The sequence below is a fragment of the Eschrichtius robustus genome, chromosome 1, assembly GCF_028021215.1.
Source record: "Eschrichtius robustus isolate mEscRob2 chromosome 1, mEscRob2.pri, whole genome shotgun sequence".
NCBI classification, from domain to species: Eukaryota; Metazoa; Chordata; class Mammalia; order Artiodactyla; family Eschrichtiidae; genus Eschrichtius; species Eschrichtius robustus.
Genome location: NC_090824.1, coordinates 14,874,400 through 14,897,255, shown reverse-complemented (window position 1 = coordinate 14,897,255; position 22,856 = coordinate 14,874,400).

Below are 22,856 nucleotides of genomic sequence, written 5' to 3'. Positions count from 1 at the left end.
GTCTCAGAGAGATGGAAGGACTTCACTCACAGTCATAGTTTTTTGGGGCAGAGCCAAGGAAAGAACCCCAGCAGAGAATTTTCTACAGAGAACATTACTTCACAATTGGAGTCCACAGCTGATGGATGAGGGCACAACTCAACCACAAGTCTCAGGGGTTGCCTCTATCATTTGGAATCCAATAAAAGCTGAAAGAATAAATAAGTTTCAGAAGGGCTTAGAGGAGCTCACATGAATGATAGAGCCAGAATGAGTTATTAAGGGCGAGTCAAAGAGGCTCACATCCCTAACCTTTGGAAATTGACTTCACTGAAGGCAACTACTGTGTCTTTCCCATAAAGCATCTCTTGCTACTACTGCCAGAGACAGAACAAAGGGACAGAGCAAACTTTATTCTGTTCTCGCTTAGTGGGTTTTATATTTCAGATTTTGTCCTCTGCTTCCCTCAAGAAATAGGATCCAAGTGCCTCAGAACTTCTAATCAGGAAATAGAATTCCTTGGAGAAGAGAAACAATGGCAGGAGAGAAATAGATTTGCTCCTGAGGTGAGGCAAACAAGCACAGAAATTCCCTACTTGGGCCCTTTCTTAGAGCCCCAGACGTGGCACCTACAGTCGGGATGAGAACAAAGAAGGAAGTAGTCACAGCACAAAGCTACACATCGCACTGCCTATCGCCATGGTAACAGCGAGTCCCCTCCAAGCTGGGAAGAGGAAGTGGGTACTGTGGCCGTTTTCTGCCTCATGGTCTGAGTGGTAGCCTCTAGGTCATAGGGAAAACTGGGGACAGAGCTACCAAGAACCCAGGCTCACTTCTGTCTCGAGGTTCCTGATTTCCCTAAGTGTCATCTGACCTCCCCTGTTCCCTCTCCAAATCCTCCCAAGGATTATTCCCTCAATAGGGCTCTCCTTACTTCTCCCTCCCAGCAGCCAATTAGCAAGCTACTTTTCAAAGGTATCATTTCCCAGAATATCTGAGCTGGATGGAGCCTCAGGCGTCATCTATTTCAGAACCCTTCCCCATTTTTCATGGGAGGAGATGAAAGTCAGCACATCATGTCCTACTCCGCCTTGTCGCTGGAGAGCCATGACCAGAGCACACTTCCTGGCTTCTGTCACGCTGTGATCAGGACCTGTAACCTACATGCCTCCCATTTTTCACACTCCCACAGGTTCCTGTCTGCAGAGTTATCTTTTTCCTTCTTCTTCCCCCAGCAGGTCTCCTCAATGAGCAAACCCGAGAACGATGGTCCAACGACCTCGTCCTCCCACACATGTCCCTGTGCCCTGCACCGGCCCTGAGAGACTTGACTCCTGCTTCCTTCCTAGGTTTCTCCATGGCAGTGATTTTAGAAAAGAAGCCCCCTGAGGGGAGTCAGCTGGACCACAGCACAGAATCACATTTTCAGAGTCTCTAAAAGAACTCTCTAAAAAGAAATGCAACTGTGAATTTTTAAATGTTGATTTACTAGAATCAACTTTAAAGCATTTCAACATTTAAAAACTCTCCATATATTCTCCGCTGTTTAACAGAACAACTATTTACATCAATTTCATCTCTTCTGCATTATCCATAGAAGGCCCTGTAAGCAGATGATGTGGCAACTGAGAGCGTAATAAATCTCAGTCTGGTGACAAGCCCTCTCCACTGAAGGATCCTAAGAACCCATACAGAACAGAGAGATGGGCCTCCACGGCCCCTTGCTAAGGAGGGGCCCCTCCCTTACTTATAATTTGTGATGATAAACACCTGTCAGAGCTTGAGGCTGAGAGTGCCCTGGACCAGCGGTTCTCCACCTTGACGGCACCTGTGAATCAGCTGGACATTAGTATTTTTTAAAGCTCCCCAGGTGATCTCATGTGCAGCTGAGGTTGAGTGCTCCAGGGGTTAGAAATGGTTCCACCAGTTCCCGATCTGCAGGTGATGGGGGAACTTGAGGGCCACCCCTCGCTTGTCAGACACCGCCCCCCCTTGTTTGTTAGTCAACCCTTGCAAAGACTCTGCCTGCAGCGGGAAGGATGTTTATGAATACAACTTGTTATGTGGGAAGATTACAATGTGGCATATGTTTTTATTAGTTTTTAAATTATATTCTATTTTTTTAATAAAGATTTTTTAAATTAATTTATTTTATTTTATTTATTTTTGGCTGCATTGGGTCTTCGTTGCTGTGTGTGGGCTTTCTCTAGTTGCAGCGAGTGGGGACTACTCTGTTGCGGTGCACGGGCGTCTCATTGCGGTGGCTTCTCTTGCTGTGGAGCACGAGCTCTAGGCGCATGGGCTTCAGTAGTTGTGGCCCACGGGCTCAATAGTTGTGGTGCCCGGGCTTAGTTGCTCCGCAGAATGTGTGATCTTCCCGGACCAGGGCTTGAACCTATGTCCCCTGCATGGGCAGGTGGATTCTTAACCACTGTGCCACCAGGGAAATCCCTATGTTCTATTGTTATAGACTACAAAAAATTTATATTTTAAAGTATAACAAATAAATTATAAATACATTTATTGTATTTTAAATTTTTGTGTTTTTGTTATTTTCTTTCCTTTATTACACCCACATCTATAAATAAGTTCATGTTTGTAAGCTGCCCCCCTATAGGCCCTGCTATTTAAAATGTTGGCATAAAGCCCTGTCCTGACATTTGAGTTGCTGTGTGAGACTCCTGTGTGTCCTTCAAATCGTGGTAATCTGCACAGAACTGTTGTCTGAGAAGACACAGGATGTTAGCTGGAGCTCTACTGACTTTGGTGTTCCACTGGAAGTTTCCTTTTTTTCCCACATCCCATACATCTGCATAGTTTGTTACGTATGTCTTGCACTTGAAAGAGGAAGACTGAGGGAAATGTTTGTAGCTGAGAGTTCAGGTGCGAGCTGTCTTTGCACCAAAGACACAGAGATGAATCATGGTCCACACACTCAGTCTAGAGGGAAAAACAGACACGTTCATTCAACATTCAACACATAATTATTGAGCACTTATTAGCTCACTTTATTCACACAACAGTAAGTAGTAGTATTATCCCTATTTAATAGATAAGGAAACTGAGGCAGAGGGATTTAATAATTTGCCCAAGGTTACAAAGATGGTAAGTGGAGAAGCTGGGAGAAACTTGGAGGTCAGGCGGCCTTGGTGATACCTCACAGAAACAGTGTTTTGAGCTAACAGGGTGAGTGGTCCAGGGGCTTCCAAGGTGGCATTTTGAGGGGAGGGGGACACAGAGCCTCGAGTTTGGAAGGGACCTTTGAGAACATCTGATCCAATTTCCCGCTGGGGCTCAAAATTCCCGCTCAGATGCCTTTACAAGTCAGGAAGTTCTGCTTTCTATTGAGTGAAAAGAGCGTCTCCCACAGAGGGATATATCCTTGGGACCCAAAACTCTGCCAAAGCAGGAAAGCACCCAGGGTAGCAGGCCCAAGGCCAACCTCCCAATGAAAGCTTTGTATTTTTCTATTCCTCTTTTCTCACCCCAGCGGGGAGGGCAAGCGTCTCTGGGTCAAGGTTCCATACTCCCTGGCATGGGGGAGTCTAATCCAACACCAGTTACCACATACTGAAGGGATTCTATTACCACCAACAGCTTACCCAGTCCCCCATCCCTAAACTTTTGCCTTTCACGCCGGTCTAAGACTAGAGAGGACCCAGCAAGGCAGCCGATGTCCATCCCGATGCACAACGAGCGCTCCTCTGCCAGCCTGGAAAGCTCAGATGCAGGCAGGTGGGACAGGTGAGGCACAACTGCACTGCATGCAGGACGGGCTGGGAGCCAGTTACACAGTCAGCTGGTGCGCCTGCCTCCTCTGCATGGTGATCTTTCTTTCCAGAGCTCCTGGGGCCCTGCATCCCTGTCTTTTTCCTTTGGATGAACTCCTTAGCCATCACTAGGCTGAGTCACCTTTACAATCCAAGAAAAAATTTCCCTGAAATGTAGTCCTTGGACTCCGTTCTCCAGCATCCCTAAAATTGGGGGTTCCTCAAGAGCATGGACCAAAACCTATTTACATTTACATTTCCTACAGCAAATTAAATATCTGATTTTCTTTAAAAAGTGAGGCATTTAAAAAGGGAAAAGTTAATTTGGGAAGGCAAGATGAATGAAGAAGCACAGAAAGTAGAATTTAAGACTCGGAAGGGGTCTTAGAGATGCTTGACCCGGGTACAGGCAACTAAGTTGCAAGAGACTGGAGGATTTGGGCTCTTATTCCTACGACAGACATCAGTAGTCAATCACTGCATTTCTTCCCATGGTAGACGTTACTAGTCAATCACAGAAGTCTTCCCAACTTTTCAGATTCAATTTTGAATTAAGATTCCAACATTTTCTCAACACAGTTCCCCAGTCCAGCAAAGTTAATACTTGAGTTGAACTCTAATGTCATCTCTGATTTCTCATTACAAAAATGAACAAACAGGGACCCAGAGATTTGCTTCAGATGGTTATTTGCAGACTGATCCCAGGACTTGCCTCTTCCAATGATTGAGCTCCCGACTCCCCACACTGGTTTTCAAACATAACAGCCATGTGGGGTGAAAGGAATGGTTGAACAATAGCAGGGCAATACGTATTGGCCAGAACACCAGGATGAATTTTGTTTGCTTAGAAAAAAATCACATATATTGTTTGGGTGTGTGTGTGTTTAAAAGTAATGGATGATTCTCGCAGAAAATTTGAAAACATCATAAGTAAAAGGAAAAATAATAAAAGTCATCTCTAATCCCACCTCTCAAAGGTAACTGCTATTAACATTTTGGTTTATAATTGTTATGTCTTACGGGAGCATGTATGTATGAGTATGTAAACATTAAATATTTTAACAAAATTGGGCTGTAGTTATACATGTATATGTATATGTGTGTGTATATATACAGGTATATATCTTCGTTATCTGGCTTTTTTCGCTGTTATCCCAGCAACCCTGCTGTTCAAACAGTGGTAGAATGAGATGCAGGTTAGGGATCCAGCTTCAAGCGTCAGGGAACAAGATAGATGCATGCCTTGTACTTTGATAGTGTTCTAATTCCCCATTCTAGGACTGTTGAGTCAGAACCACATATTAACATATCAATGTTTTAGCGCATTAGCCAAAGACATTTTAAAATATTGGCATCCCAATATAGGGGTGTGTGGGGTGGGGGGAAGCCAGTGCTCTCACATTTGGCTTGAAGAAGTGTACATTAGTACAACTTGTCCAGGTGGATATTTGTCAATATGTATCAAAAAACTTGAAAATGCACATTTCCTTAGCTTTAGAAATTCCACTCTAAGAAAAATCATTTAGAGGAAACAAGGAATATACAACCGAATATTAAATACATAAATATATATGAACATAAAATATATAAATGTACACTGAAGCAGTCATTCTGATAACAAAGAGTTAGAAATAATTTAAATATCCAACAATATGCTAGAGTACAATGAAGCCATTAGGAAGATGTTAACTACCAACAAATGCAGCAGAAATTTGCACAACATTGTAAATCAACTATACTTCAATAAAAAATAAATAAAATTTTTAAAAAATAAAATAAATTCTAACAAATGTTGGAGAGGATATGAAGAAAAGGGGGCCCTCGTGCACAGTTGGTAGGAATGAAAATTGGTGTAGCCACTGTGGAAAACAGTATGGCAGTTTCTCAAGAAACTAAGAACAGAACTACCATAGAACCCAGCAATTCCACTCCTAGGTATTTACCCAAAAAACCCCCTAAACACTAATTCAAAAAAGATACATGCACCCAATGTTCATAGCAGCATTGTTTACAATTGCCAAGATATGGAAGCAACCTAAATGTCCATCGACAGATCAATGAATAAAGAAAATGTGGCATATATATACAATGGACTACTACTCAGCCATAAAAAAGGATGAAATTTTGCCATTTGCAACGTGGGTGGACTTGGAGGGTAGTATGCTACGTGATGTAAGTCAGAGAAGGACAAATACTGTATGATATCACTTATATGTGGAATCTAAAAAATAAAACAAACTAGTAAATATAACAGAAAAGAAACAGACTCACAGATATAGAGAACAAACTAGTGGTTACCAGTGGGGAGAGGAAAGAGGGGAGGGGCAAGATAGGGGTAGGGAATTAAGAGGTACAAACTATTATATATAAAATAAGCTACAAGGATATATTGTACAACACAGGGAATACAGCCAATATTTGATAATAACTATAAATGGGTAGTTTTTCCATTGAAACCTCTAAAAATTGTGAATCACTATGTCATACACCTGAAACATAAAATATTGTACAACAACTATACCTAAATGAAAAAAAACAATTAAAAGACATTAGCTAAGAATATCTAAAGTTTTTATAACATATTGCTGAGTTATGGCAAGCAGATTATAAAGCAGTGTGCCCAGGCTGATCCTGTTATTGTATACATGTGAATGTGTCTGGGTAGGTGTGGTCACATGTAATTATGTCTGTATGTGTATATGGGTGTGTGTGTGTGTGTGTGTGTGTGTTAGGCTGGAAGTAAATACCTCAAATGAGCAGCTTTTTCATGAACAGCATGGCAAAATGATGGATGATTGTTTTTCTTTGGGCTCTTCTGTATTTATCATATTTTCATCAATGAATATGTATTACTTTGGTAATTTGAAATAAAAAAGTGTTTAAAAAAGCACCAGCCCATTTGCCACCTGACAGATGGGAAACTGTTCAAGCACAGAGAAAAACAATTGCTTTAAAGTTTTAAAATGAAAATTAATATTTTTTTAAAAATCAGATTTAAGTCCAAAGAGTGAGCTACAGACAAGATAATCGAGGTGCCCCTGTGGTTTCCAAACTCGTGTAGTTTTAAATAAACATCAGACTCATTTCAGCTCCCTATTTGCTAAAATGAATGTTTTTTGAAACAAACTCTTCCGATTCCAAATCACATTGATTTAAATGAACATCTTTGCTTTTCAGTCTGCTCTCTTTACCAGGCTTTTCTCTGTGATCAGATGGGCCCCATCTGCCATTTTGCATCAGGCCAGCTTAGGACAATTGTCTATAAAACTTGTAAAATACCTAATAAAATCTGATTAACTGAAAACCTTAATTAATCAGACATGTGGGGCTTTGTTTTTAGGAGAAAGATCAAGGGAAGAGAAAATAAATTATTAGGGCCTTAAAGCCAACAAAAAGACCCTAAACCTCAACTTCGCACATGTGCTTTTTACCTTCTCCACTTTCAGACGAATCTTAAAAATCCAAGCAAAAAGAAACCCCCAAAAGCAAATAAAAGAAAATTAACATAGCCTACGATCTCTTCACTCTGATTCAGCCACCAATTTGTGATTCTGCACGTTACCCATGTTACCAGTCTTCAATGCATACGCAAAACACATGCGTGCACATGCAAACTGTCGACTGAAAAGAGATGCACAACATGAGAGTTGTGAGTTAAGTTTTATTTGGGGCAAAATGAGGACTACAGCCCGGGAGACAGCGACTCAGATAGCTCTGAGGCACTGCTCCAAAGAGGTGGGGGGAAGGTCAGTATTATCTGTGATTTTAGTGAAGGGGGTATGTTCAGTCAAGCACACGTGTCGGCAGAGGCTTGGTGCTAGTCACGAGAAGCAGGTGCCACCGTTAATGATTTTAGTGCTCTTCTAGATACGAGGAGATGCAAGAATTTGTGCTCATAAAATCTTCTCCTGAAAATATCTGACTGTCTGGAAGGCCTGTCCTGCCAGTTTTTCCCTGAGCACAGAGCACCTCATTCCTGATCTCCGCCCTGAACTTCTTTCAGGGTGTGTTGAAGGTCAGCTGCTGCAGTGTCTAGTGACTTAATCCTTGCAGAGGCAGATGGCAAGTGCTAATTTTTAGTTGGCAACACACACACACACACACACACACACACACACTCACACATCTGGCAGTAGGGTGATGGCCGGGGGCGCTCCCTTCCTGGTGGAAGGTTATAACTGGAGTATTATATTTGAAATGTGTTGATAATTTTTAGTTTCTGGAGGTGGACACATTGTTTCTCCTTTGGAGCAGACTTCTAATATTTTCAGAAAATGTCCCAGTCTGGGCTCTTCAGTTACACAGATGTAAAGAACTCACCTAGGATATTGAGAGAAAATGGCAAGGTCACCATATGTGACCGCAGCTGTGTAGTGCGACGTGGCTACTGATGGAAACAAGGCCATTCTTTAGCCCTTAATGCATCGGAGAAACGATTTTTATTTAAATGACAGTTTGGGTTGCACTGTTGGTGTTCCTTTCATTGTGTTATTTATAGTTATATAGCTGGCTTTAGGAGTTGTGCTGACAACCGCTGTTTTTGCTTTTTCTGGGTCAGAGAGGTCAGAACAAACCCTGTGTGCCCATAGACATGTGGGGTGTGAGTCTGTGAGTGTTTTGGGGGGGGGTGGAACCCCAGAAGGAAAGAGATCCCTTCCTTTTCAGTCATCTGGGGTGGGCGTGAGAGTCAGCTCTAGCACCAGGGAGGGGCCACCTTACCTCGTTAGGGCTGGAGGAGGGCTGGGCTGGTGTCTGCCCTGGGCTGGTGCCTGTGGGGCCTCCCAGGCTCTAAGCACAGACCCTGAGGGGGGGCTTTAGGCCAGTGAATCCCAGTGGGCTGTAGCGCCCTTAGCTGCCAAGGCTTTTGCTGCGCTTGACTCTGGGTTATTCCTCCAAGCATTCAGCAAAGACTTGCTGAACACCTGAGCTTGGGTTTAGGCAGGTGGAGCAGCTAAAGGAGGGGCCCTGCTTGGAGCTAGTGGCTTAGAAAAGAGAGCTACTTCCCCAAACAGCTGCCAGAGGTGACCTACCGGGCTTCGAAGCTGTACTTACTGCAGCAAAGCAAGGCTGCTGGAGGAGGAGCAGGCAGGTCGGATTTGTGAAACTGCCAATCATTCCCTAGCTCTTGAGAGTGACCTTGGAAGGGAACAGGAAAAAGAATGGATTTCCTGTGATCTTTGGGGTGGGGAGTCTGGGATCATTATAATTTGGATATAAAAGGAAATGTAAACGACTTTTGTGCTCCAGCTGGGAAGTGGGTGGCATGTACTAATAATATGCATATTCTTATAAAAAAAAAAAAGAGGGAAATACATTACATTGTATTTTATAACCTGATTGTTTTGCTTAAGACTATGTTATAAAAAATTTCCCAGAACATTAAATATTTTTACATGACATTTTATAAAATGGCTGCCACGTATTTGAATGCATGGATGTACCATGATTTATTCAAACAATTTATTTCCACTGTCATTATTATAAGTGATACTGCGATAAATATCTTTACTGCTAAATCTTTAAATACACCCATGACTAGCTATTTAGATTAAAACCTTTGAAGCAGGATTTCTAGGTCAAAGGATATGCACTTTCAACATTTGGCCATGTTGTCCTGCCCAAAGACTGTATTTCCACTGGCAGCCCTGAACCCTTAGCAATTCTGGCTATTGTTTCAATAAAAAATTTTGTGACTTTTGATGGCAAGATAAAAAGGGCATCTCCTGGCAGTGGTGTATGTCTTCCCAGATGCAGGCAATTGGGGGTGCATCCTCTGTGGAGAATTTAAAAACAATAATGAAATATGCTTTTTATTAGCACCATACGTCAGCAATACTAAACATTATCATTGATAAATACTCCTCAAAGACAGTTTTTTGGGTTCTAATTTCTAAACAATTGCTATGGTTATTGTTGTTTCAATACCTTATATGTTACCTTAAAATTAGTGCATTTTTATTACTTATCCTTTAATATAAATTGCATTCTACACACCATTGTAAAGCAATTGTACTCCAATAAAGATGTTAAAAAAAAAAAAAAAGAAGAATAACAATCAGCTTGAAGCCTGGATACCAGTGAGAAAAAAAAAAAAAAATTGCATTCTATATGGGAGTTAATTTGGAGAACTCCTGGTTATGTGACTGTTCCCAGTTTGGGACACATGTCGGGCAGCTACTCAGGTTCCTTTCAAGATTAAATTCATGATGGCTTGCAGTCCTTCGAGTGTACTTGGGGCCCAGTTCCTATCCCCAGCCAGATGGCTGGGTTTGAACAGAAGTTTGAAATAATGATTTGAAATAAATAATGATAGTACAGAACTTGAATGACTTCATTCTGCTGTGACCACTTGGAATTTGCATTTGTGTCTAAATTTAAAAGGAAACAAAGTACAGTGTAGTAGTTTAATTTTGCAAGTGCAAATTTTAGTTTGTGCCTGAACTATTTCACTGAATTTAAATACGATCTTTAAAATCTTTGAAATCTGTTCTCCTTTGTACCTTGTTCATTGTTTAGAAATGAAAAAACAGGTCAAGAAAATAAAACATTCCTGAACAATTAGTTACTGGACACTTACTTTCATAAAACATTATTAGTTCAAACTGTTAGGTAAATGTAAAAACTGTTGAATAAACAGTTGAGCTTTTTTCCGTCTTTGTGCTGTAATACTTACTTTAAAATTTTTTATTTATATATTCTACATACAAAGTTCAATAAAAGAAAAATGTCAATGTCTACATTTCTCTTCTGGACATTATTATTCATTTTATTTCATGACTGTTACTGAAAAGAATTTTGCCCTGTAAAGGGGGTTTAAGCAGTGGCCTGCTTCAAGCAGGACTGGCTATACCACTTCAATGGCCTAGTGCAAGATCCTTTGCTCAAAAAATGATTAAGAATTTCAAGATGGAAACAGTAGTAGAGCATTAAACCAAGTTTGCAGCCCTTCTGAACATGGGCACTGTGTGACTCAAAGACCACACACCCACAAAGCTGGCCCTGACTCTGAGTGTCCAGTATGCCTGAAATGCCATTGCCCCCAGGTTGGTTCCCATCCTTGACTACAGGTGAGGCCCCCATCCTTGACTACAGGTGAGGCCCCCATATTTGCTGCCCCTCCTCCCAGCCATCAGAGCAGAGCTGCAGCTCAGGAGGGTGGCTCCAGCACCCTTCACATCCTCCATCATCCTGAACTTGAACAGGACTCTGGGGGGCTCCTAGGCATGGACTCGTTTCTGTGTCCCCTGTTTCTTGTTTGTAGGGAATAGACTCCAGCCTCCATGACCTTCCCTGAATTCCAAAGGGTAAGTTCAAACAGTTGCTAATCAGGGAAGGGAGGGGATGCACAGACAAGGGAGGAGCAGTCAAGAAACAATAGTGCACCATATGGTCACCTAATCTATGACAAAGGAGGCAAGAACATACAACGGAGAAAAGACAACCTCTTCAATAAGTGGTGCTGGGAAAACTGGACAGCTACATGTAAAAGAATGAAATTAGAACACTCCCTAACACCAGACACAAAAATAAACTCAAAATGGATTAAAGACCCAAATGTAAGGCCAGACACTATAAAACTCTTAGAGGAAAACATAGGCAGAACACTCTATGACATAAATCACAGCAAGATTCTTTTTGACCAACCTCCTAGAGTAATGAAAATAAAACCAGAAATAAACAAATGGGACCTAATTAAGCTTAAAAACTTTTGCACAGCAAAGGAAACCATAAACAAGACAAAAAGACAACCCTCAGAATGGAAGAAAATATTTGCAAATGAAACAATGGACAAAGGATTAATCTCCAAAATATACAAACAGCTCATGGAGCTCAATATCAAAAAAACAAACAATCCAATTAAAAAATGGGCAGAAGACCTAAATAGACATTTCACTAAGAAGACATAGAGATGGCCAACAAACACATGAAAGGATGCTCAATGTCACTAATTATTAGAGAAATGCAAATCAAAACTACAATGAGGTATCAACTCACACTGGTCAGAATGGCCATTAACAAAAAATCTACAAATAATAAATGCTGGAAAGGGTGTGGTGAAAAGGGACCCCTCCTGCACTGTTGGTGGGAATGTAAATTGATACAACCACTATGGAGAACAGTTTGGAGGTTCCTTAAAAAACTAAAAATAGAACTACCATATGACCCAGCAATCCCACTAGTGGGCATATACCCTGAGAAAACCATAATTCAAAAAGAGTCATGTACCACAATGTTCATTGCAGCTCTATTTACAATAGCCAGGACATGGAAGCAACCTAAGTGTCCATCGACAGATGAACAGATAAAGAAGATGTGGCACATGTATACAATGGAATATTACTCAGCCATAAAAAGAAATGAAATTGAGTTATTTGTAGTGAGGTGGATGGACCTAGAGTCTGTCATACAGAGTGAAGTCAGAAAGAGGAAAAACAAATATGCTAATGCATATATATGGAATCTAAAGAAATAAGTGGTACTGATGAACCTAGTGGCAGGGCAAGAATAAAGACGTAGACATAGAGAATGGTCTTGAGGACACGGGGAGGGGGAAGGGTAAGCTGGGATGAAGTGAGAGAGTGGCATGGACATATGTACACTACCAAATGTAAAATAGTCAGGTAGTGGGAAGCAGCCGCATAGCACAGGGAGATCAGCTCGATGCTTTGCGACCACCTAGAGGGGTGGGATAGGGAGGGTGGGAGGGAGGCTCAAGAGGGAGGGGATATGGGGATATATGTATGCATATGGGTGATTCACTTTGTTGTACAATAGAAACTAACACAGTATTGTGAAGCAATTATACTCCAGGAAAGATCTATTAAAAAAAAAAAAGAACAGAAAAGAAACAATAGTGCAGCCTTGGGACAGGATCCTGGTTCTACCTCAAGGGATACACATAACAATATCTTTGAGCTCTTCTGCAGAACTAAAACCCCCAACAAATGGAAAATGTCAGCATTCTTCATTCCAGAGAAGACCACCTGAGGCCAGATTAAAGGAACCAGAGAAGCTCAACAAGAGATTACCTGAGGGACTTCCCAGGCGGTCTAGTGGTTAAGACTCCATGCTTCCACTGCAGGGGGCACAGGTTCGATCCCCTGTTAGGGAACTAAGATCTTGCATGCTGTGCAGCGTGGCCAAAAAAAAAGAGAGAGAGAGTACCTGAGACCAGATTAAGGAGTGCCGGCCCTGCACATACCTTAATCTTATCAGCAACTCTGCCCTTGAACTATTGCTATAAAACTCCTCAACAAATCCTCCCGGGTTGGGACACACAGTTTTCGAGGGCAGGAGCCCACTGTGTCTCCCTTTGCCTAGCAAAGCAATAAAGTTATTCCTTTCTACTTCACCCAAAACTCTGAGATTTGATTTGGCACCAGTGCACAGAGGCCGAGTTTTCAGCATCAATCCCCCACTGATGAAATCAGCTCATCCTTCTCACCCCCAGCTGCAACCAAAGTGCAGAGACAACCGTGAAACTTTTGAAAAGTTGATTTCCCAGAACTGCCCACTCCCAGATCTTTTTGAAAAAAAATTATTATTTTACCAAATGAATAGTTCTTACTCTATTGCATCTCTGGAAAAACTGTTGGGTAGTTGGTTCCTTGTCTGTGATCTCTTTGGGGATGAGTTTTATGCCAAATCTGTGCTGGGTAGAGAGAGGTAAAATTTGACCTCCTCATTTCCTGGCACACCATTGTAAGAAAACACTAACGACGGTTTGGATGCCACAAAACTGCGACTGTTTGAAGATAAAGCAATGGTGATGAAGGTAAGAAATTTTTATTTAAGTGCATATTGAGGTCCAAGTCCCAGACCTAGGAGGGAAACAAAGACAAATTAGCACAGTCCAGCCCTCCAAGGCGGAGAGGGCTCCTTACACAGTGGAGGGATAGCCCTCCTCAGAAGCAAGCAGAGACTCACGGGGGAAGGGGCAAGGGGGAAGTGGTAGCTTCTCTGCTGCCCTGATTTGACGGAAGAGCCTGTGAGACAGTAAATGTCTCTTGGCCTTGATATTCCTGTCTGTAAAAGAAGCATCTATAAAATGCTCCAAACTTCACAGGTCGCTAACGAGAAATAACTAATAAAAACCCACTTGTGATTCTTAAAGTGCATTTGACACAAACTGAAACTATACAAAGGAATGTGCTTCTTGGCTTTTCTTGTGAAAGGCTGGGAGTAAGTGAACCGTAGCCTTTGCAAAGAGGCCACAAGAGTATTTCTGAGACAAGAGTCTTGTTTTCATGTACGTAAAGGGATCATCTCCTTGAAGTCAAGAATCCCTGATGTGCTGGATCAAGTGCTGCTGATATGCCCATTTGGAGTTGGTAAGAAAGTTAAACAGGGATTTCAGAAGATTTGTCATTGTAATTTAAGATAAGCCAGTGACGCAAATGAAGCTTCCATTTAACTCCAAGCGCCGATTGTGTATTGTGGTCTCGGGGTTCCACCCCTGCCCTGCATATCCTTGAGAATGGAGCCCCTCCCTGGATCCAGCTCACAGGTGACAGAGACTCTGCCACTCAGACATTGGTCTGTCCCCGAGCCCAGTGTGCCTCTGGTATATGCGTGAATGGGCCCCTGCAGCCATGGAGTGGGAGTTGATTTCAGGGATGTCTGCTCCAGGCCAAGAAATACCCTTCTAGTGGAAGCCCGTACAGACAGGTGAAGGCTGTGTGACTTGGGAATGCTTCATCAATGAAGCTCAGAGCCTGGCCCCATGGGACTAAACCCTGAGCTCACCACCATACTACCCTGAGACCACGGGCAAGTTACATTCTAAATTTCACATTCCTTGCCTGCAAAATGGGTGTAATCATAATATCTACTTCAACACCTGACATGTAGTAAGTGCTTAATAATTATTAGAAGAAAAGTAAAGCTTTTTTTCACTTAAAGCTAAGGCAGAGGAAGTGCACTTAATGCCACTGAACTGTACACTTAAAAAATAAGTAAAGTGATAAATGTTATGTACGTTACCACAATAAAAATTGTTTTTAATTAAAATTTTATGGGAACTGATGCTTTCAGCTATGATAGTGTAACAAGGATTGGATTTGTTCTCCTTCCTTAACTAAAAATGTGGATAAAACATATGAAAAAACACTTTTCAGATGTTAGACAATAGGCAGTAGAGAAAGTGATCCCGGAGAGAAGAGAAATAAATAAGGGGAATGAATTTCAAGGTACAGCCAGGGAGGGAAGCCCAAACAGAGCCTGATGGTCTTTCTGAGTTGGGAGACAGAGTTGAGAATTCAAGGCTATTATAGACTCTAGAATTCACAGGGCAGAATACCTGAGAGAAGAGAGATGCATGGAGAGGAGAGAGCTACAAAGAGAAGGAGTGTTGAGGACCTGCAGTGATTCTCCTTGAATGGCTGCTGATCATTGTATGATGTGAGGAGACTACCTGAGGCTGGAAAAAGAACCAACAAACAGAGCAGACCAAACACTCCATGGGGCACACTCAGGGCTAAATAGTGCATGTTCCCACGAGCCAGAATGGAAAAAAATGTCACAACACACAGGGCGAAGATAGAGGTGCTCAGAGGGCCTGTTTCAGTAGTGGGAAAAAATTTCCCTAGTCTAAAGCATGTTCTAGTCTCATCTAACAAAGCTTAAAAGCGAGATTCAAAAGGATTAAAGTAACTTAACTACATCCCAGAACAAAGTTCGAGAATATTTAAGGAGACATAAAAATATCCTGCACCCAACGACATAGCATCTGGCATTCAATATAAAAAAAAATTACTAGGCTTGTAAAGAAGCAGGAAAATATATACAACCCAAAATGAGATGAAAGATAATTCAATAGAAACAGACATGACACAGATGATATAATTAGTAAACAAGGACCTTAAAACAGTCATTTAAACTGTATTTCATATGTTTAAGAAGGTAGAGGAAAGCATGAGCATGCCAAGGAGAGACACAGAAGACAGAAAAAAAAGACCCAAATAGAACTACAAGGAATGAAAAATACAATGTCAGCAATAAGAAATACACTGGGTGAGAGTTACAACAGATGAAACACTGCAGAGTAAGATATTAATAAACTTGAAGACATAGAAATAGAAATCATCCAAAATGAAACAGAAAAAAAAAACAAACGGGAAAAAACCAGCAGAGCATCAGTGATCAATGGAACAATTTCAAGCAGTGTAATATGTAATTGAAGGAGGGTGGGAGGAATGGAAAGAAATATTTGAAGAAATGATGACTAAAATTTTTCCAAATTTGAAGAAAAGTATAAACTCATGCATCCAAGAAGCTCGGTGACTCCAAAGCACAAGAAACATGAAGAAAACTATACCCATGTAAACAAAAATGGAATTGTTTAGAACCAGCGATAAAGAGAAAACTTTAAAAGCAGCCAAAGGAAAAAAGTACACATTACATACAGAGAAAGAAAGATAAGGATGACCATAGTTTTCTCACCAGAAATAATGTAAGTAAGTCAGGAGACCATGGAGACATATTTTTAAAATAGTGAAGGGAAAAAAAAAAAAAAACCCTGTCAACCTAGAATTCTATAGCCAGCAGAAGTATCTTTCAAGAAACAAAAGCTGACATACTAAAGCTGAAAGAATTTATTCCAAGCAGACCTGCACTACAAGAAATGTTAAAGGAAGTCCTTTGGAAATTCCTTAGCAGTTCAGCGGTTAGGGCTCAGCACTCTCACTGCCGGAGCCCAGGTTCGATCCCTGGTCAGGAAACTAAGATCCCACAAGCTGTGCAGCTCAGCCAAAAAATAAAGGAAGGAAGGAAGGAAGAAAGGATGGATGGAAGGAAGGATGGATGGAAAGAAGGAAGGAAGGAAGGAAGGAAGTCCTTTGGGCAGAAGGAAAATGAGACGAGATGGAAATATATATATTCACACAAAGGAATGAAGAGCACTGGAAATGGCATCTGTGTGAGTGAATATAAAAGACTTTCCCCCTTACTTTGAAAATATCTTTAAAAATTAAAGCAGATGCTCTCCTCTTGCCATTTAAATTGTCCATTTTCTGGACCAGATAGTTTACAGGATTGGGACCCACAACGTGAGACTCTTCCTGCTTTTTCCTCTAGCAAATGAGGTGACAATTGGCCTCTTTGGACCTTAGTTTCCGTCACTTGTCAAATAGGGGATCCTTTGTCTCAGCCTGTTTTACAAGTGGTTGTGAAGATAAAATAAGCTAATAAATCATAAACTTTTGTAAAATTAAAGCAGCCTACAACATGACTGGTCTTGTTTTAATTTTGCAGCCCCTTCCAAGAAAACAGCTTCTCATGGTGAATCTGCCCAGCTGATGCTGAAAGCTATTTCTAGGGCAGCAGATCTGTGTCTCCACTCTCTCTCCATGGGGATTCCTCCTCCATCGTTTGGGGGAGGTGAGATCCCTCGAGAACACACCTTCCCTCCTTCTGGTCAAGCCCATCCAAGAGTCCTGCCCGGTCCACTCACAAAGAACAGCAGCGCCCTAGTGGTTCTTGCTGGCCCTGCCTGGTCAGGCTCATGGAATAACACTGTTTCCTGGCTGGGCACGGTGCAAGGAATGGAGCCCCACTGGAGTGGCAAGAAGCCAGGTCTTTCTGACTGTGGACTCTTCCTGCTTGCTCAGGCCAAGGTGGCACTGGGCTGACCTATGCAGGGGCTGCACCGGTGGGCAACGGATCAGGCCCGTGCTGAGGTTTGAGAGAGATGAGTCATGCTGGGATCGTGCCCTGGGCAGGGAGAGCTTCCTCTTTCCCAGCAGATTGTTCAGAACGCTGTCCCTCCTGCTTTTGCTTCAACAAGCATTTGCCGAACACGTACCAGATTCACGGCCACAGGCAGTCTACACGTCATTTAATTTCTTCACAACAGCCCTGGGAGGTTGGTATTTACATCCCCATTTCACAGATGAGCAAACTAAGGTTCATTTTCCTTAGCTGGTGGTACAGCCGAATCCAGCCTTTTTCGCCCATCTCAAGTCCAAAGCTCCGGTCACCTTCCTGCATGACCTGTATGTTGGGGGCTCGCAGAGCACAGGGGACTGAGCAGGCTTCAGAAGAAGGAGCACGAGAGTAATATTGGCTAACATTTATGAAAGGGCTAGTCTGTGCGAGCCGCTGTGCAAACTCTTCACAAGAACCATCTCATTTAATCCTCACAGGCATTCTAAGAACTAAATACTAGTTTTCTCCCCATTTCACTTGCCCAGCTTGGAAGGGGTCGACTGGGCTTTGCAGGACTTCCATTATTTTGTTCCAAAGAGGCCATGGGCCTTAGGTTGGTTCCGGCAGGAGCAGATCCGGAGACAACATAGTTTACTTGGGAGGGGGCCCCAGGAAGCAGTGGGGGCAGGGAGAATGAGACATGAAAGTGTAGGAAACCATAAAGGTATGGTATGGAGAAGGCAAACTCTATGGGCAACCAGGCCTTCATCGCTAGGGAGAACTTTGAAACAGCAAAGGACAGTGCTTTCCAAACTTTAAGAAGCACACAGATCTCCTGGGACCCTGAAAAAAAATGCAGATTCTGATACAGACATTTGGGGTGGGGCCCAAGAGTCTGCACAGCTCACAAGCTGCCAGCGATGTGGATGCCGCTGGGCCCTGGACCACACTTTGAGTAGCAAGGGTGTAGCACACACATTAGAATGACCCCATACCAGAAGGCTGAGAATGCTGGGATATTTAACCCCATTTCCCATCCGGCATTGGCTGAGGGCTGCTGGGGCCCTTCTGACCAGCCCTGGAAGGGCGTTGTGCTGCTTGAGGCCCTGCTGGCGGGGACTGGAGCCTGCATGTTAAGCGGGCCCCGGCAGGGGACACCGACAGCTTCATGACATCCTGGGATTGTCCTGATCACACGTCCTCCCCGCCCAGGTTCCGCCTGCTGTCTGTGGGAGGCAAGCCTAATTGTGCCCGTGTGTATAGATGCCGAGAGCAGCTGAGGCATCAGACAGAGCCACTCTCCAGCAGGGGCCCTGGGCTGCTCCTAGCCAGTCCAGACCCCAGAATTCCTTATGGGAGTTCCTCCCCACTCCCTCAGTCACTCTGGGGCTCCAAAATAGGGGGCCAGCTTTAAAAGACCCTCCACTGATGTGTGGGGGGCTTGGGAGGGACTCAGGCCAGGATCCCTGAACACAGTCCTGCTCAGCCTGGCCTTTGTCTTGGGCCTGGCCTCCCCGCTTCTGGTAACATTGTGACCCCAGGGACTGGGCCACCATGGTGGCCCCTCCCCACAGGGACCCAAGACCAGTCCCAGATGGGCACAGCACACAGTGTTAATCGGGATGCCGGGGACGGAAGCTGGTTACTTGCAGAGCTCCTGGAGCAGGCTTGCTGTTTATTCCAGATGCAGAAAGGAGTACGTAAGATGATTAAATTCGGTTGTTGCAGAACTGCTTGGTTCCACATTTAGCAGAGACACGAAACAATTGTAGAGAAGTTGTAGGGCAGCAGGCTCCCGTGTCAGCTCGCAGCTCTTAATGGGTTACTGAGAACATTCCCCTCCGTTCTTTAATTCATCTCCACCTTCTGCCACATGCCTGCAGTACATGTCAGGTGGCTGAGGATTGTTCTTGTTTTTGTTTTGCTTGTGTTTGGGTGTTTTAACACTAGGCTTCTGGTATAATTACTCCTCCTTCTCATCTCCCCAAACATCATTGCTTTGGGTCTTTTATCTTAATTGCAATTTGTTGATTTATATCTTGCTTGGTTCCAAAAGGGAATTGAGGTAGTTTATTTCCATACTAAAGGAACAATAAAACAAGCCATCATGAAGCATAAGAGAAGAGGAAAATGTAAAAAAGAGAAAGGAGAAAAAGTGTACCAAAAACCCTGGGCTGAGGGAAGTTACAGTAGTGAAACCCAAGCTCCCTTGCTGTCTGAAAAAAAGTGAAGGAAAATATATACCACGTCTATTTCATTGTATACAAGTTCATGGTGGGGGGAATAAACAAACACTCAACTCATTCTTGGCTCTGAGCTTTGAGAAGATTTTCTCATCATGGGGGCTTTGGCCAGGGTCCTTGAGTAACTTAAGGAACAATACCTTAAATGTCATTCTCAAACACAGAAGAGTTCCTTTTATTGACAGTTTCTTATATCACTTCTTAAAACAAGATGACTGCACAATAAAGCAAGGTTTCCTTAAAGGAATTTATGAAGCTATCTTATAATAAATAAAGCCAAGAATTTAAATGTTTTATTTAAAAATATTTTGTTCATAATACTAATAATGTGATTAGTACATATGTGTGATAGCCAGATAATCCCCAAAGCCTTATTAAGTTTTTTTTCAAGAGTGAAATTAGGAAGCATTTACACACAATGGCAGCAAGATTGGCCACCAGTAAAGAGGCAGCCCAAGTGGTTGATGGCTGTGTTGGTTTCCTAGGGCTGCCACTACAAAGCACCAGTGGCTTAAACAACAGAAGTGTATTGTCTCACAATTTCAGAGGCTAGAAGTTCAAGATCAAGGTGTCACTAGGGCCATGCTCCCTCTGAAGGCTCTAGGGAAGGATGTGCTCCAGGCCTCTCCCCAGCTTCTGGTACTTCCTTGGCTTACGGCAACATAACTCCAGTCTCCACATGGCGTTCTCCCTCTGTGTCTATCTCCACATTTTCCCTTCTTATAAAGACACCAGTCATATTGGATTAGGGGCCCACCCTGCTCCAGTAGGACTTCACCTTAATGAATTCCATCTGCAATGACCCTATGTCCAAACAAGGTCACATTCTGAAGTGCTGGGAGTTAGGACTGCAACATATGAATTTTCGTAACTGTGGCCAAGGACATGGGTGACCCTGAAATCAAGTCACAGGGACCGGGCTGTTCTCTTGGATGGAAAAGCTGACATGTTACTGAGCTGAAACCGAACTGAACGTCTCATGTCGAGGCTGGAGGGAAACCTTACAATCGAAACTGCAAGATTTCTCCTGGAGCCTGGAAAAAGAGAAAGCCAAACAGCAAGAATCTGTCCGTGTTTATCCAGCCCCAGCCGAGAGGGAGAGTCAGCAAACCTGGAGACTCCAGCAACCTGGCCTCCAGAGTGCCCACCAGGCTTTTCCTTGGTTTTGATGAAATCTCTCTCAAGATCTTCTTGGTTCTAGTTTTGAGCTCATCAAATTCACTACTTCACTTTCTCAGGGACCCTAATACACGACCTACAATATGGATCTGGGGTCAGGGTTCTTTGGACTGCAGAGGGAGTATACAGTCTCCCCCCTCCCCCCACCCCAAAAAAGACTCTGTTGTCAATTCACCTTTTGACAGTATGTTTTATCCATCAGTCTTTTGTGACCTTAGTTAATGGTAGTCTGTCCTGCCCGACCCTGTCCCTTGCGAGTAGCTGCCAAATCCAGAGACCAGCTCCCTGGAGATGCTAATTCAGAGAATAGAAAGGAAAAAGCAAGGCTTGAGAGGAGGGGGGAGGAGTGGAAGGACATAGAGAGAGGGCACTGGAGTAGAGCTGACGGAACAGGTGGAGAGAAAACAAACGTCCTGTGGGCTGAAGTGGAGAGATCGTTCATGTGTACGTGGCAGTGGGGGGCAGGGACGTGGCAAATTAAAGGCTTTAAAACAGCACTGGGTGCAAGAAAACTGGGGGGAGAGGAAAGGTGTTATGAAAAACATTAATGCCGCATATATTTTGCTTGTTTCTTGTTGTTTTTTAAAGAGATACAAATTAAAAATTGGAATTCCTAGGGGTTTTGTTCATCGCTTGCTTTTTGTTGTTGTTACTGTTGATGACTTTTGGCTATTTGACAGGACTTCTTTGAAAGCAACTCATAGGACAGCACTGTGCAAGAGAAACAGAACCTGAGCCACATGTGTAATTTAAAATTTTCTAATAATGCCACTTAAAAAAAGGAAAAAAAGGTGCAAGGAATTTTAATAATATATTTTATTTAATACAATATATCCAAATATTACTGCAAAATGTAATCAATATTTTATAAGATATTAATGAGATATTTTACATCCTTTTTTCATATTGAGTCTTTGAAATCCAGTGTACTTAGAGCACATCTCAATTTGGATTCCACATTTCAACTGCTCTAGAGTGGCCACACATGGCTTGTGGCTCTTATATTTGTCAGTGCTAGCACAGATATAGAGGCTAGACTGTGTAGTTCTGGGATTCCTAATGATAACATAATAATAATAGCAATAATAAGTCACTTCTTGAGCCTCGTAGATGTGACACATGCTATATTAATCCTCTTTGTCATGCATCATCTCACGTAATCCTTTTAACAACCCTACATGGTGGTACTGTTATCATCCCATTCTACGGATGCAGAAACAGAGCCTCAGAGAGGGTGAGTGATTTGCCCAAACTCACACAGCCGGTAAACAGCAGAGCTGGAACGGGAAACCTAGTTGGCTTGACACCAGCCACTTTACCTCATTTGCTCAAGGTCAGCAAAGAGGCCAGCCAGCGGCCAGGTTGCCTCAGCCCTTCCTTTAGAGCCTGGGCACAAGGGTTGACTTCCTTTTCTGATTAGTGGAGCTGCCACGTTGACTAAAAAAGACCAGAAAGAACATTAATTGTACAGCAGAGTGTTCTGTGTGACTGACTGAGAACAGAGCAGTAACAAGATGTCCTGACTCTCATCAGCTGGAGGAAGCTGCAACTTCAAGGCCTGTGACCACGTTCACACAATGCAATTGTTCTCAATGACACTTGCTTAGCAAAGAGCCAGAGAGAGAATTGATTGTCATTAAAAGCCGGACAAGAGCGTTGATTGTCCCCCCAGTGATGATTTGAGGATTCTGACTTAGCGATGCCAAGAGCATCGGTGCAGAGACATTTGTGATGTGATTTCCTCCATGGAAACGGCTCCGGTGTGGCCAGTCAGTGTAAAAGAAGCAGGAAACCGAGGCCAGGGCAAAGGACGGTTGCCCACGTCTCCCTCCTCCATCCCATCCCCCACAGGCAGCAGGAGATGACTGGTGGGTCTGGTCTGGGAGGTGGGTGATCCTATGGGGCCTGGGAGAGGGGCCGTCCCTTTCCCACTGGTCCTGTTTGCCTGGATGCTCTAGGAGCCCTTCGAGATGTGACATTTCTGGGTCTGGGGCTCCATGGGAAGAGAATGGTCCCCTCACCCTGTTGGCCACAGGGGCAG